Source organism: Anomalospiza imberbis, chromosome 5 (assembly GCF_031753505.1).
Source record: "Anomalospiza imberbis isolate Cuckoo-Finch-1a 21T00152 chromosome 5, ASM3175350v1, whole genome shotgun sequence".
Classification (NCBI taxonomy): Eukaryota; Metazoa; Chordata; class Aves; order Passeriformes; family Viduidae; genus Anomalospiza; species Anomalospiza imberbis.
In genome coordinates, this window is record NC_089685.1 from 61,967,328 (window position 1) to 61,981,660 (window position 14,333).

Consider the following 14,333-nt stretch of genomic DNA (forward strand, 5'->3'; position numbering starts at 1 on the left):
CACCCAGCGCCGCCCACCCCTATCCTTGGGATGGGAATGGGGGGTTCCCGGCAGAGGCTGGATCCTAAGTGCTGGAAACCAAATACAGCAGCGTGGTGCTTGTTCGGCTTTAGCCTCGGCCTGTCGCGATCTGAAATCCGGAGATAATATTCAGTGAAGCAAGTTTACTGGAAATTAGGGATTAGCCAGCAGAGATCTTCAAATGAAATGCATTTCTAACTTTTCCACACTTTCATTCAAAAGCGGTTTCGGGGGTAGCTGAGTGTCACAGTCCCAGAGCAGCCAGCAATGTGCACTGTGCTGCTCTCGCTGCCTGACCTGTGACTGAACTGGAGGATGCCTGGCAGGGTGGTCTGGTCCTTCCCTTGGAGAAGCACGAAGCTTCTTGATGTGATACCAAGCCAAGAAAACAAATGGTGGGTGAAATGTCCATAAGGAAAACTTTGGTTAACTGCAGTGGGGTTGCGCAGAAAATAGAGGAATGATGGCATCCCTAAGTAGCAGGGCAGAGGACCATAGTCGCAGTGTTATAATATCATTATAAATAGTCAGTGCACTTTACCTGCACTGATGTTGTCACTCCTGATTACTGTATCTCAAAAGGATACAGAGAGTCATGACAGAGACTGTAACAATCCTCTGTGAAGGATTGGCTCGCACTGTGAAGCTGAAAAAGTTAGGATCACCTTTCAAAACAAAGAAAAGAGCAAGGTATACAATAACAAGTGATATAAAGAAGACATCATGGGCCTTTCCTTATTTTCTCATAGAGTCAGAGAGCTGGAGGATGTGATATAACTGCAAAGCAATGTATGTGAAGTAGTTAGGAAAAAATGTTTGTGCCGTGTACAATTAATCTGTGAACTTCATGATAAGAAGTTTGATGGTACAAGTACGTTAAGCAGAACCAAATTCTTAGCCAGTTACTGCCAGTCAGCCACTATCTTGCCCTGGTTTTCAATCCTGACATTTACAGCTCTTTGCTTTTCCTTCCCTGGGATCCAGTTCAGCTTTGGCTACACACATAAATCTTTGAAGTAACATAATTCTTCTCCCTGCTGTTTGACAGGGTTAGCCCTCCAGAGGTAGTTTAGTGGAAGAATAGAGTCAAAAACACAAAGCATTCCCATGCATGATGTAATTTCTGGGCGTTTCAGGTTTAATGACAAGTCAGGAATATTTACCTTCCTTTCTCCCATGTTTTCTAACAGCTCTCTGCAGACAAATACTCCAAGTGAATGAGAAAGCATGGATGTTTTCCTGTTCTGTGTTGCCAATTTTAGCAACAATGGTGCAGGGCTCATTCTTGAAATCATTTGCTTAGAAGACTTCTTGGTAGATCTGTTTACAGAACAGGGGAGGATGGATGATGTGTGCAAGGGCTTATCACAAACTGATGGCAAAACTCACAGCTCTGCCCATATTTCCAGTTCACAAGCTGAAGTCCTACTCACTGTATCTTCCTTCAAACAGATGAACATTTAAGAGATGGATCTGATTTACAAACTCTATCTGTTTCAGATTGTTTTCAGTAGATGCTACTATGCTTTTCTAAGTTTTCAAAGGTATTTACAGGCATTGATAAATATACAGCAGGGGAAACCATAAAGAAATAATTCTGCTTGTCCATAAAATCTTTCTGTCTTCGCCAGGAACAGGCACAAGTGAAGAACATGTATTACATGGGAGCTATATTTTTGGTTTAGTTTTGAAGGCCTCGTTATTTTCAGTAGCTTTCAGCTTCCTTAAGACTCATAATGAATTAACTAAATTCACAGTTTATTAACAAACGCATAAGAACATCTGCAGCATTAGTAAAGGCAGCAAATCAAGTCTATTAAATTACTTCCATTGGATTTAATGTTAGAGGAAAGTTTACACTGAACAAAGAAGGTGCCAGTGCAGTATAACAGAATACAACAGAATTCAATACATTTACAGTGAGACTGTATATGAGCAGTTCTGAACTCTACTGCATCATTACCATATCAAGTTACTTCTGGGTGCCTACCATGAACAAGCTTGGGATCTTACACAGAAATATTTGATTTTCCTGACCTGATGTCTTAGTCATCATTGACTTAGCATTAGATTCACTTTTGCATTTGGATTTCCTTTCTCTTTAAAGAAAAGCAAGTAAGAATGGTGGGGGGAAAATCAAAAGAGAACAAAGCAAAGGGTGTTCCTAAGAGTGTTTCTAAAGGTAAAGTTCTTTAAATGGCTCAATGTGGTGCTTAACATTAAAGGCTGGATGGCCTTCAGCCATCTAAAGATTACTCTGCTTAAAACCACAAACTATTACAGAAACCTTAATGACCCAACAGCTCAGAACATGCCTAACAGTGTCTCAGCATTAGGCTGACGGACAAATCATCTCCTGATGGAGAAAGAACCTTGTTGGCACAGATGACTGGTCCAGCTTAATTCTTGGGGGAGTAATGAATTCTACTATCTTGGCTTCTGACTGGCAACATGCACCTTAGCAGCTCTGCAAGATCCCAGGTTTTCCAGTGGTTTGCACAGACCACAGCAGCAGATGCTCATGTGTGTGTGTACCCACAAGCAGGAGTGTGCAGGGCCTTCCCCAGGGCTCTGGGGAAGATGCTTCCAGAGGCAGCTGGCCAAACAGGGATGATTGCCAGCCCTGGGCTCAGCAGAGCCTGCACACCAGCTGCTGTGGCCCTGCAAGACCTGTGCTCAAGGGAAGCCAGCCCTGCAGCGCCCCTGCTCCAGCACCTCTGGTGAGCACTTGCACGTAGACAGATTCTGCTGAGCCACAATTGCCTGGATCAGGGCTGCAGCGGTCCTTACAGCAGACCAAGTGCTGTCCATCACTTGATCAGCTCAGCTTCCCTGTCTGACCTCAAGCCAGAGCCTACAATTCCCTCACAGGCTGCAGGGCAGAGGTTGAGAAGGAGGGTGTGCCAGACCATGTTGGGCAGGGAAGGAATAGGAGGATGCAGAAGTACTGGAGTTCAGGCACGTGTTTGGGCACGCAGGAGGAGGAGTAGGCTGTGGACACTGAGGATTGGGCCCCTAATGGAAAGCAGAGGGTTGTGAATGGTCCAGCTCTGAGCAGGCAGCTGCTGCAACCCTCCCATGGTGGTGCCACAGTCCTGCTGTGTTGGGAGTTCCTGTGAGAACTTTAAATGGAGCAGTTGTCTTCAGGGTTGCATTGTAAAACTAGGAGGTGATGGTGTGTTCTCAGCCTTATTTAATCAAGTCCTAACAAGCAAGAGACAACTGGAAAAAGTGCCTAACAAGATTCCTTGCCTTCAGTGAGGCCAGTTGCTTTCACTTTTTAAATTGAACCCTGCTCTTTACTTGGTTTCATTCTTTGTTTCCATGACCTGCACATCAGTTGTTGATTTCTGTCCTAAAATGCCTACAGTTTAAGTGTCTCTTGAGACAGGAGTTGGGCAAGGACTTAAACCTCTTAGAGAGGTAGTTCAATGACTGTTCAAAATGTTAGAGACACTCATTTTCCTGTCTTACTAGGGATTTTCTGTTTTGAAATGGCTCAGCGATTTCCGTTTGGTAAACACCAACGTATTTCTATTAATCTCGGTTTTTCTGGGCAAGGAATTACCTTCCTGTGTGCCCTTTACACAAAAAGAAGATTTTGCCTGCTCAGCTGCTCGAAGAGCAACATATGAGAAAAACAGAGCAAAGGAAACTGAAATCCTTTTAAAATGTCCTTTAGGCAAATATCAAGCACGAGAAATTGCAATAAAGAAATTGTTTGGAGAAGTGAAGTGCTCATTAAAAAGTGTGTGGACTAGTATCAGAGTCCAGGGTTACTAAGTACTGTCTTCTATCGAAGAATACACTAATCATTAACTTGAGGCTGTGACTTCCAAGTTGTGACCCACATAGACAGAAAAGCATTTACCGTAGTAAATAACACAGTTTACAAACTCATTAGTTCAAAAGTGCAGGGATAAAGCTACACTGTGGTTTATGAGAAGAGATGAAGGTTGGCGATCGTCTTATGGCTCGAAAGGACTGGAACAGACACCAACTCGTTGCTGGGGCTTTGTAGTATTCCCTGCTTCCCTTAGATGGAGCCAGACTCACATCGTCAGGCTGCCTGTGACTCACCAGTAGTGCATGCAACTTGCCCAAAATCAGAGGAGAGCTATGCAGCAGGAGAGTTTGTCATGGGTCCCTAAGCCCCATTTCCTGCCCGTTCCCCTAGACTGACTTCCCAATGCTGGTCCATTGCCTCCCAGGTCTGTTCCCACAGTGCCACGGCGACAGACAGTGACACACAAATGCACTGATCTGACGCTGACCTTCCCTTTCAGCTTGAGGGGAAATGTTTTTTCAGATGTTACAAATATTACCTTCCTAACCACACATTATATTACAGCTTTTGTTACCGGTCTATTCATCTGCACATTGAATGGATAAGGCATTAGAAAGCATCTTTTGGAGGCTTTTTCCTTCCATGTCACACTGTGATCTTGGGCAAAATTCTGATCTACCAGGTCTCGTGACTCTGGCCTCCACTGCAAAATGTTTGGGATCTATACAGCTGCAATGCAATGACTTGTAATAGAAAGTAGGAACTTCAGAGAACAGGGAGGAGGAGTCTAGAGTCTCTGCCAGGTGTGAAGTGATTGCTAAATTACAGCAATTTAATCAAAAAGCTGCATAAGGAAGACAGACACAGCTATCAGCAAAACAAGGATAAGAGAGTTACAGGGTAAGGAGTGAGCATTTCCCATCTTTGGGAGTAAGAAACCATAGTTATTCTCCTGACAGCAACTTAATGCTCTTTCCTCAATTCAAGAGCCAAGAAAGGCATCTTCACATCTGTGTTTAGAAGAGTGCAAAGCCACTCATGTCCCAGTAAGGGGCAAGAGTAAATATTTCCACACTGATTTTACTTACCTGGCAACAGATGTCACTACACTGGATTTGAAAATGCTGTGGAAACATCTGAGGCAACTTAGACAGAGTGCCCTTTTTCTAGCCTTTTATTTTTAAGCAAAACCACAGGACACATATTTTTTTCAAAAGACTATTACATTTAAAGGGTCTGTCTTGTTATCCTGCCATTCAGTGTTCAGACTAAATCATGATGAATCGAAACACAGAGGCTGTGTGTTAGTAATATCCCAGTCATACAATTGTGCAACTAACTGGAGAAAATATCTGCATACAGTTTTATATCCCTGTCATTCTACACCTCTCATGGCATTTGCAGAGGTCATTTTATCCCTTTCACAGAGGCATATGGAGTGCAGCAAGAGGCTGTCACAACCAAACAGCAGAGAAACCTGGGAAAGGTTTTCTGGTGCCAGACCAGTCTTTTGGATGGCGCCTCCTTTTCCAGGGGCTTGCTGGAAGGAGGGATGCTGCAGCCCACTCTGGTTTGGCACATCCTCATCAGGGCTCTTTTACTTCCCAGCTGCTGTTCTGACTCCAAGGTCTGCTCGAGAAGGAGTTGTGTTCTCCATCTTTCATGGCCAGAGACGGTGCAGCTGGAGGATTTAGAAAGATGAGATTTGATCCCTACACAACCCTGGGGGTTCCCCAGAGTGGTGAGTAATCAGCATGGGGAGAGGAAGTGTGTGACACTCTCATCTTTACTTCATTTATATATTTCCCATGAAGCAACAAGAGGATCTTTGGATTTCTCCTTGCAAAGCCTGGGTCCGATTTCAGCTGCGATGTCACCCTGCAAGAGCTGACTCATCCAGCAGGGCTGCAGTTCCAAGGAACACATGCAGAGGCTGGGAAAGTTCAGAGCTATTTTCAGAGCTTGGGGGAGTTGCACTGTGGGGTCCCACTCTCTGGAAGAGGTGCTAGACAGAAAGTGTGCTGTCCAAGAGGCTCAGTCCTAAAAACTGGACTCTGCCATGACCTCACAGGCTTCAAAGCAAACAGACTGCAAAGGCAGAAAATAGTAGAGGAAAATCATCACCATCCACTGGGAAAGGGTTCCTTTGGCATTTTGGTCTGATCAATCACCTTTGCATGGCTTAGCGGCATGAAATGGTCTCAGTAGCAGGATTTTGGCAATGCCCAAAGATGCACCAAAGGGAAATTGTGCAATACAATGGCAGAGTATGCTGATATTCACCAAAATGAGTGCAGCCTCACCTCATCTTCTGCCTCCATTTACCTTCATCTGTTTGCCTCGACCCAAGTAACACGCCTGATATTTCCAAAATTCTCCCTAGTCTGGGTAAGGCTTGTTAGCATAGCATTCAGCCTTCCAGCCTTAATAACAAGATTTACAATTGTGATAAGAAACATTTTAAAATATGATTTAATATACATATTAAAAACAGTGGGGGTTGGGGAAAGCTCTGGAGAGAAATTATAGTATTCTGATTTATGCTTGAGAAAAGAGGGAGCAAATGGAAGGGGGAAAAAAAAAAGAACAAGTGCATAATGCTGTCTGGGGAACAGAGCAGCAGCCTCTCTCACACAGGCCTGATGTTCCTACAAAATAGCCAATCCAGGAATGAGTGTTCCAGATAAACAAAGAGGCACAAACCGTAGGAAGTAGGAATGAAATTCAAGTGGAGCTGCTTTCCACTTTCCCCTGCCCCTGCTGCAGCACAATGCTGAGACTGGGCAGATGAATTTGCTCCCAAAGAAAGATACCTTTGTGTGGCAGAGTTGCCTGTCAGACACCAAAAGCTCTTCCAGCTGCTGGCAACGTAGCAAGAGTGACAGGCTCCTGGCCAGGGCTCTCGTGATGGAGCCCACACAAATCAGGGAAGTGCCCGGGGGTGGTTTGTTAGCACTGGGACTGCTCAGCATCTTGGATACCAGCACTCCTCTACTCCTTCTGCTCCCAGGGAGCCATTTGTCAGAGATAAATCTCTGGTTAAAGAGGCTGATGATAAAGCATTCTCACAGAGCTGATTTCTCCAGAAATGTGTATGATGCCAGTACGTAATGTCAGGAGGCAGCTTTGCCTGAAGTATCAGGGGCATCTCATTTCAAAAAAAGAATACTGGACAAAGGGTGTAGGTTGGAATTGAAGGACAGATATGATTAAAAGGAGGAATATATTGCTATGCTGAAGCCCCCTGTGATTATTTAGTTTACAGGGAGACATTCAGAAAAGGGAACATAATGGAAAAGCAAAAAAATGCCAAAGTCTGTAAAGGTGTTTTACAGTGCCCTGATTGCTCCTATACCAAATGAGGTCTCAGTGAACCCAAAAAGGATGCCTTTTGAAGTGGGTAACAGGAGACATGTTTATTACAGAATAAAGCTGGGTGTGTACAGGAAATGTATTATTTACTACTAATAATGTTATTTGTGAGACTTTTGCAGACCATCACTGAGAACAAGAGTCAGTTTAAGTCTTAAGGAAGATTAGAGAGGAGAAAAAAGAGGATAATCAGAGGTTGTTACTTTTATACTCTCATTCATGTTTGACAGATAAAATCCTACTAGCTTCAGGGCATAGAGCAACCTCAGAAAGCCCATGACTAGAACTAACTTCTTCTGTAGGCAAATTATCCTATTCTTCTCCTGAACTTTTCTGGGAATAATCTTCTGCTGGTTTCTGTAACAGATGGGATAGTAGCCTGCAGGGGTAATTTTTTCAGTATGTTTTTTACTGCTGGAGTGTGCTAGTAAAGGTATGAGCTGGAATTTCAAAGACTGTTTTCAGGCCACTTTCATTAGCAGAGGAACACCATGTGACAGATGAAGATACAGGTCAAGTGACTGACATGTTTTTTTCAACCTCTTGATTCTCTCCCAAACATAAGAAAAAATATATTAAATCTGTATTTTGTGACTATGCTTCTTTTTTTCATAGTAACTTAGTCTACAGAGAATCTCCTAGGTTAATATTGTCTAGCTTTGTATCTTGACCACCATCTATTTCCTGGACATTGGCTGCACCTCTATTACTCTTTCTGCTGTAGAGAAGAAATCCAGCCTTCTCTGCTGCCAACATGTTCCAGCCATCTAAATCTTTGAAATCTGTCAATGTGTGGGCAATGGGCTCTGGCATGTTGAGAGACCCTATGTTTGCTCCCCCTGCTCTGGATGTCAGCAGCTCTCCAGCACCCCTATTCTCACTGCTGCGTACACAGACTGATGTTTAGCCACCATTTACCAATTTTCTTCCTAAGATATTGCAAGTCCCTTTTTGCTGACTTGATCATTTGTCTTCTGTGGGCACATTACCCTGGTTTGGCTCCATGGCAGGCTTATCCTGATGATGCCAGAGGTTGTGACAGTCACTGTTCCTACTCTGGCTGAGTCCTGTAGTGACCTGCACTTATCACATGGAAATATTCTAAAAGATCAAGTCTCTTCTGCCCCAGCAAAGTGCCCAGCTGAGGGTGAAGTGAGCTACATGACTGCTCTAAGTCTGGTCTCCTCTATCTGTTGGGCATGTCACTTGCTGCCATGGGTACACACACCCTCTGATCCTCATCTGCTCCTGCACCTGAAATGTGCATTTCATCCTGAGCTCTGCACTGAGCTGGCTCATCCCTCTCTGTACTTGGTGGGTCGTGAGAGCTGTCACTGGGTCTCCCTGTCAGGTCAGTGACCCAAGACAGGCAGGGACTGACTGCACACTTGCCAAGAGGAAGATAGTAAGCCAAAAAATACAAGTATTTGATCTAAAGGGGATATAAAGGGACCTAAATAGGTGCCTAGAGTCTAGAAAGACTTCAAAAGGATGCTTGATTTTCCCTGGTGATTCCATGCTTAGAAATGTATAAACAAAACCAATGTATAATTTGGTCGAATGACAAGAATATATAAAGAAGAGAATGATGATAATAACTTATGAAGCTTTGGAGGATATAAATGTCAAGGAAGGAAGAGTAGTTATGGTGATACTAGTGTGATAGCCAGGAGGACCCAAGTGAATTTGAGAAAAGGAAAATTTTGGCTCACTACAAGGAACAAAAATATAAATAAAGCAGCCTAAAATAAGTAACTGCACAAAGCCTAAGAAACCAAACAAACCCTTTCCTCCGAGCAGTTATTTTGGAGGAGGAAAAGTACCAGATACTACATTGAGTTCTTTGCGAGCTTCACTCTTGTTGTGGGTTTTTGTATGGAAGCCACTTAAAAAAGTTATGGTGTTGGTGGCTGCCTAAAATGGAAAGAGCCAACAATAATCACTGTTTGATTTGAACAATCCTCAAAAGGGAGAGGATGAAATCCCTCACAAGCAGTAAATTAAAACCGAGCAGAAACCTGGCACGTAGAGTAAATGACGCATACAGTGAATGGCACAATCTTCTGTTGGGCACTGCACATAGAGGACAGACACAAAACGATTTTCCGTGTCTAAAATAAAAAGCCTATAAAAAGTACTTCTTCCCATTATGGAGACAAATAAATTTGACAAGAGTGATTTGTCTTCTTATTACAGAATTGATGCTTTCTTTGGTGTTTTTTTTTTTTTTTTTTTTTTTTTTTTTTTTTTTTTTGTATGTATATCCTCCTTTCCCTGGTGAGCTTTAAGTGCAGAGAAAACAAAGGTGTCTGATCTGGGTAAGAGTCTGACACAGATGAGGGGTCTGAAACGGGGACAATATCCCTGCTTTTCACATTGACAGTGCTCTCTCTTCACTGGAGTGTCCCTGGGGTTTAGAGGATGTGATAAAGCATGTTCAGTCCAAGTGGGGGAAATGTTAAAACCTCAGACATAAATAGACATGGTCTTTAAATTTAGGCACTGTGTTAGAAAATTGTAGCAGAAGCTAAACCGAATGTTTGAAGTCGTGGAAATTTAAAGTCAGGCTAATGGTCAAAACCAGAGATCAAAGTTGATCTTCCCAGACAGACTTTTCTATTTTCTTGCTGAAGGTTTGTTTTTTTTTTTTTTTAATGAAGGCTAGAAATATCTGTATATCGATGGCTGTGCTTTGAAGGATGAGTAGTAAAACCAGCCTGGTCACTAGATCAGTGGGACAGATGCTGCAAAGGAGAGCATCCTCTTCAGCTTCATGAAGCACAGACTCTTGCGCCAGCAGGGAGGCAAAGAGCTGCTGCACCATGTTCACAGTCCATTAACCACTGGCATTTTCAGTGCATAGCAAACCCCAGATCAAATAACTCTGCTGTTAGATCATGCTAAAGTGCTCCACTGCTTATTTCTCTCTGTCACATCCCAGTTACCAGGCTGCAGGGGCATTGGTGAAAGTGGCATGTGGAAGCTTCAACTATATAAACTTTGGTTCTTGAAACAAGCAAACGTGCAATGAATGAGCACTCGTTGTTCCCTTGTTCTGTGTTTATGCTTTGATGAAGAAGGCATGGGGTTCCTGCTGTGAAGTGGGATGACGAGTTTAAAAGGACACGGGCACAGTGCCGGGACGCATGTCCCTGCATCATTCAGGGGCCAGGCTGCGCAGAGCCCCCACTCTTCTCCTTCCTGCCACCCTGGTTCCTGAGATGGGGGCATCCAGCCCAGGCATCCAGCTGAGTACTCGCCTCTCTGCTGGCTTCTGGCGCAGGATGGCTAATGGTCGCTGGTAGGAAGGAGGCAGGACACAGGAATGTGCTGCCGTCATGGACTCTCCATTCCCCTCCATGGCTTTCAGCTCTTGGGCATTTTGTTTCAAGGGCAGCGCTCTCCGGATGTTTTCATTCTCGTGTACATGCAGATGTGACTCTCTGCCAAGTGATGTGCCTTTTTTTATCTGGGAAAATCCTTGTTGTGTTTTACGAGACGGACATACGAGGCCCATACGAGCACGTACAAACGCCGGCAATCTTTCATCGGACAAAGCCTGCGGGCCGGATTTTTGCCATCCCCCCGAGATAGCAGAAATCGGTGCTCGCATGGGCGCCCGGGTGCTGTTTGCGGCAGCGGCTCCGGCTGGCCCCGGGCGGCGAGGGAGACGTGCCGGGACTGCTCTGCTCTGCCTCTGCTCGGCACAGAGCCCCGGGCTGGCAGCACGGCTGCTCTGCTGGAGAGGCTCTGGACTGCTTCACTGCCGTGGGGCGGGGGAATGAACTGCACTGACCCCTCCGACGGTAAAGCACGCAGAGGCAGGTTAAATCTCCTCTCGTTTTGCCGCCTAATCATGGCATGCTGTCCCTCCCAAGCCCCATCCCTCTCTCTTTTCTGATCCTGTTTATTAATCTCTTCTCCCAGATATCTACCACTGACTTTTTCCCTGTAAGTCCTGATTTTTGTTTTAACCCTTTCACCTGCTTTAGTAATGTGCACCCAAATCCCACAGTTGAACACAAATACCCAGAACCCCCGAACACACTAGGGACAATATCTCCCTAACATTATTATCATTACTAATATAACAGCATGTAATAATTACAGTAAGATATAAAACAAGTAAAATAATGCCAGTTACACACTAGCATCCTACAACTGGGAGGAACAATTCCCAGGAATGATCTATTCCGTTCAAGAATGGCACAAACTTTGGGGACACAGCCTGCCTGTGCTGAAGGAAATGTAGGAACCAAAACAGCATCACTCTTGGTTTTTATTTAATGGCTTCTAATCTCAACAGGCTTGGAGCAGAGGGTAATAGAAAGACTAACTTAATGTCTGAAGTCAGGGCATAGCTGTGTTAGAAAATCTTAATCAAAGAGGATGTGGTTTCCTTGTTATGCTAATAAAGCTTGTTTCTCTTAGGTATGGGGAAATGACTGTTTAAGCTGAAGTTTTCCTGAGACAGTACAGGGCACGCACAGACACCCAACATAGAAACTTTCTGTCCACACCACTTGTCAACACTATCAACAACTTGAAATCAGACTTGGTAAGAGGAAGGGTCAGGTAAACTCAGCCATTAGTATTGTCCTCCCTGTGCCTCTCAGAATCAGATGCGACCTTGTTCATCTTGCTGGGTCAGTAGTTTTACAGCTAGGTGAGGCACTGGAGGAGCCACAGACACGTACCTTCAGAAAGCTGCAATATTCAGCTCTTGTTTTTGTTTTATGGCAGATGAAGCAATGTGAAAGGACAAGTGATATCCAGCAGGATGATGTGTGGTGTGGAAGAACACCTGCATCTTCTGTGAGCACCCATCTCCTTTATTGCTGCTAGTGATGTGTCCATAACACCAATGAATCAATGGTGGTATTTGTGCTTGCCACTGAAATTATGATCATGGAACTAGCTGGACAAAGCCTAGGTCAGAATCAGCAGGAACAAAGGTGACTGTGTCTTTTCTTGCTGTTCAGGCACCCATATCCTGAGAAAACCCGGCACTGTCCAAAATAACGGAAGTGTTCTAATATTTGCCAGCTCAAGAGTTGTTCTGTTCTTGGTATCAATAGGGAAAACACAGGTGTTAATGAGGTCAGACTATCTCAGTCCCTGCTTTTTTGTGTTTTGGAATGCTGTGAGCAGAGCTCCATAACCCAGTGATGCAAAGAGGGGGCTGTCCCTGGCAGCAGAGCCCCTCTGTTGAGGTAGGGCATGGCACTGGGGGTTGTCAGGGGGAAAAGACCCAGTGCCATGGCTTTATTCCTACAGCCTGTGCAGTTTAACTCTGGACAGAGGTCTGAGGCCACCATGTCCTGATTCAGGTTTCTCTCTAGCAATGCTTGTGCTCATGGAGCTATTGCTCGCCCCTTATATTTCCAGCCTTTCCTTCCTTCAGCTGCACCTCAGCACAACCACCTCCTCCCCAGCACCAGCACAATGGGTTATAGAGCCAAGTGTTGAACCCCAACAGGGAACTGATGCAGGCTAAAACCCCAATGTAGCAGGATAAGAAGACAGACAGATCTCTTTAAATGAGGGTTACCACAGAAAGCCCTTCGGGAAAATGCAGCCCCTGGGTTCAGATGGCACCCATGAGCAGGACCAGCCCACCCTGGGCATGGATATGTGAGCCATGGAGAAACCTGTCTGTGTTTTTGCCCCACTTGGATCCACTGACTGAGTCTGCTCCTGTGTTCAGAGATAATCTTCACATGGAAAAATGAAGGCAGGTGCCTTTCTAACCCTACTTTTCTCACTACTCAAAGATTAAAAAAAAAAAAAGTGGATCCTACCTCAAATTTTTTTCTTCTCTGTCAGAAATCCAGGTCTCAGTAAGCTGGCTTCCTTGAAAGCTTCTGGTGATAAAGAAGAAGCAGTTGTGTGAGCCATCAGCTGCAGCAATTTTCAAGGAAAATCTGAGGGAGGGGAAATTAGTTCATCAAGACCACATGGAGCTCTGTGTGCCACCAAAGAGGACCAACGGGGCAGAAAGCAACAGTGAAAGGTCAAGTTTAATGGTCAAGATAAATATGGAAATGGTCGTTGCACGGGATTTCTCTGGTAAATTCACATTGCAAATACAAAAACTCCCAGAAGTGAGTGTTATCTACAGTGCTACACCCTAATTAAACCTCTCCAGCAAATCACAGCCACAGACCCCAATTCTACTTGCAGTTCAGCTTCCTCTTACACGGCTTCTGGGCTTCCCAGTGCTGCCATTGCTGAGAGCTACCCCACCCTCGAGCCTCCTGCGGCCCAGGCTCTGCTTACTCACTTGGTGAGATGGGGTTGTCTTTTTGAAGTTCACCTCTCACTTCAACCACAGCCCTGAAAGAGCTGCTCCCATGTGGAAGTGGCTGAACCCCAGGCAGATGTTGTTGCTAGACAGCTGCTGATAGAGCTCAGTTAAAAAGCAAGAGGCATAGGAAAAGCATGAGTGCAAGATCTCATGGTGAAAAGGAACAGTTAATTGAGCCTTGGGCACAACGTGTCTCTCTTACACTTAATTTAACACTCATTCTGACAGCACCTGGTGATGCATACCTTTTATCTGCTGGCTACAGCCTCTCCCACAGCAGTGACTCAGCCAACCCTTTCCTACAAACCTTGTTTGAGTGGAGATCTGTCTAAGTGGTCCTGGTAAAGTTCAGTTCCCTTAGATGAAGAAATTTTTTACCTCTCTAGGAATGATTGCATCAAGCAAAGGCCAGGAAGAACTGGTCCTGGTCACTCCTTGTTTGGGAAGAGGAGAAGCACTACTCCAGGAAAACACCTCCACGCTATTCTTGCCTCTCCTCCCAGTCCTGTGTCCCCTGTCCTTGCTGCTTTATCATATTTGCAATACTTGAGGAATTGCATTTGCTACTCTGTTTCTGTTGGATGGGGGTAGGGGAAAAGAGAGCTGCAAAGGCTTTATGATGTTGCTGTTCATGAGTCTGTTCATGCAAGTAGGAAGTTTGGTTGGTGGTTGTGAAAATATTAATGTTTCCTTCATAAAGTGGCTTTCCACCTGATATTATGGACTCCCCCCCAGCCTCTTCCTGCTGGCAGGAGGGCTCTGCCAGTGAGAGAAGCCACCCCCATGATGCCACCCATGGCAACATTGCTGTCTGCTCCCACAGAGAACCCATCTGAGTAGGTAGCA

The 14,333-nt window shown here is 44.8% G+C and overlaps 1 long non-coding RNA gene across 2 annotated transcripts; it reads right to left on the minus strand.

Moving 5' to 3' along the window:
• Positions 1 to 6,885: 6,885 nt before the first annotated feature.
• On the minus strand, positions 6,886 to 13,963 carry LOC137474620 (uncharacterized). 2 transcript variants are annotated; one of them, XR_010999433.1, is made up of 3 exons: positions 13,866 to 13,963; positions 12,982 to 13,044; positions 6,886 to 10,649 (listed from the first exon to the last, which is right to left on the minus strand). It is a non-coding gene; the product is annotated as an uncharacterized lncRNA (long non-coding RNA). The 2 variants fall into 2 exon arrangements; XR_010999432.1 differs by lacking the exon at positions 6,886 to 10,649 and adding an exon at positions 11,085 to 12,189.
• Between the last annotated feature and the right edge of the window lie 370 nt (positions 13,964 to 14,333).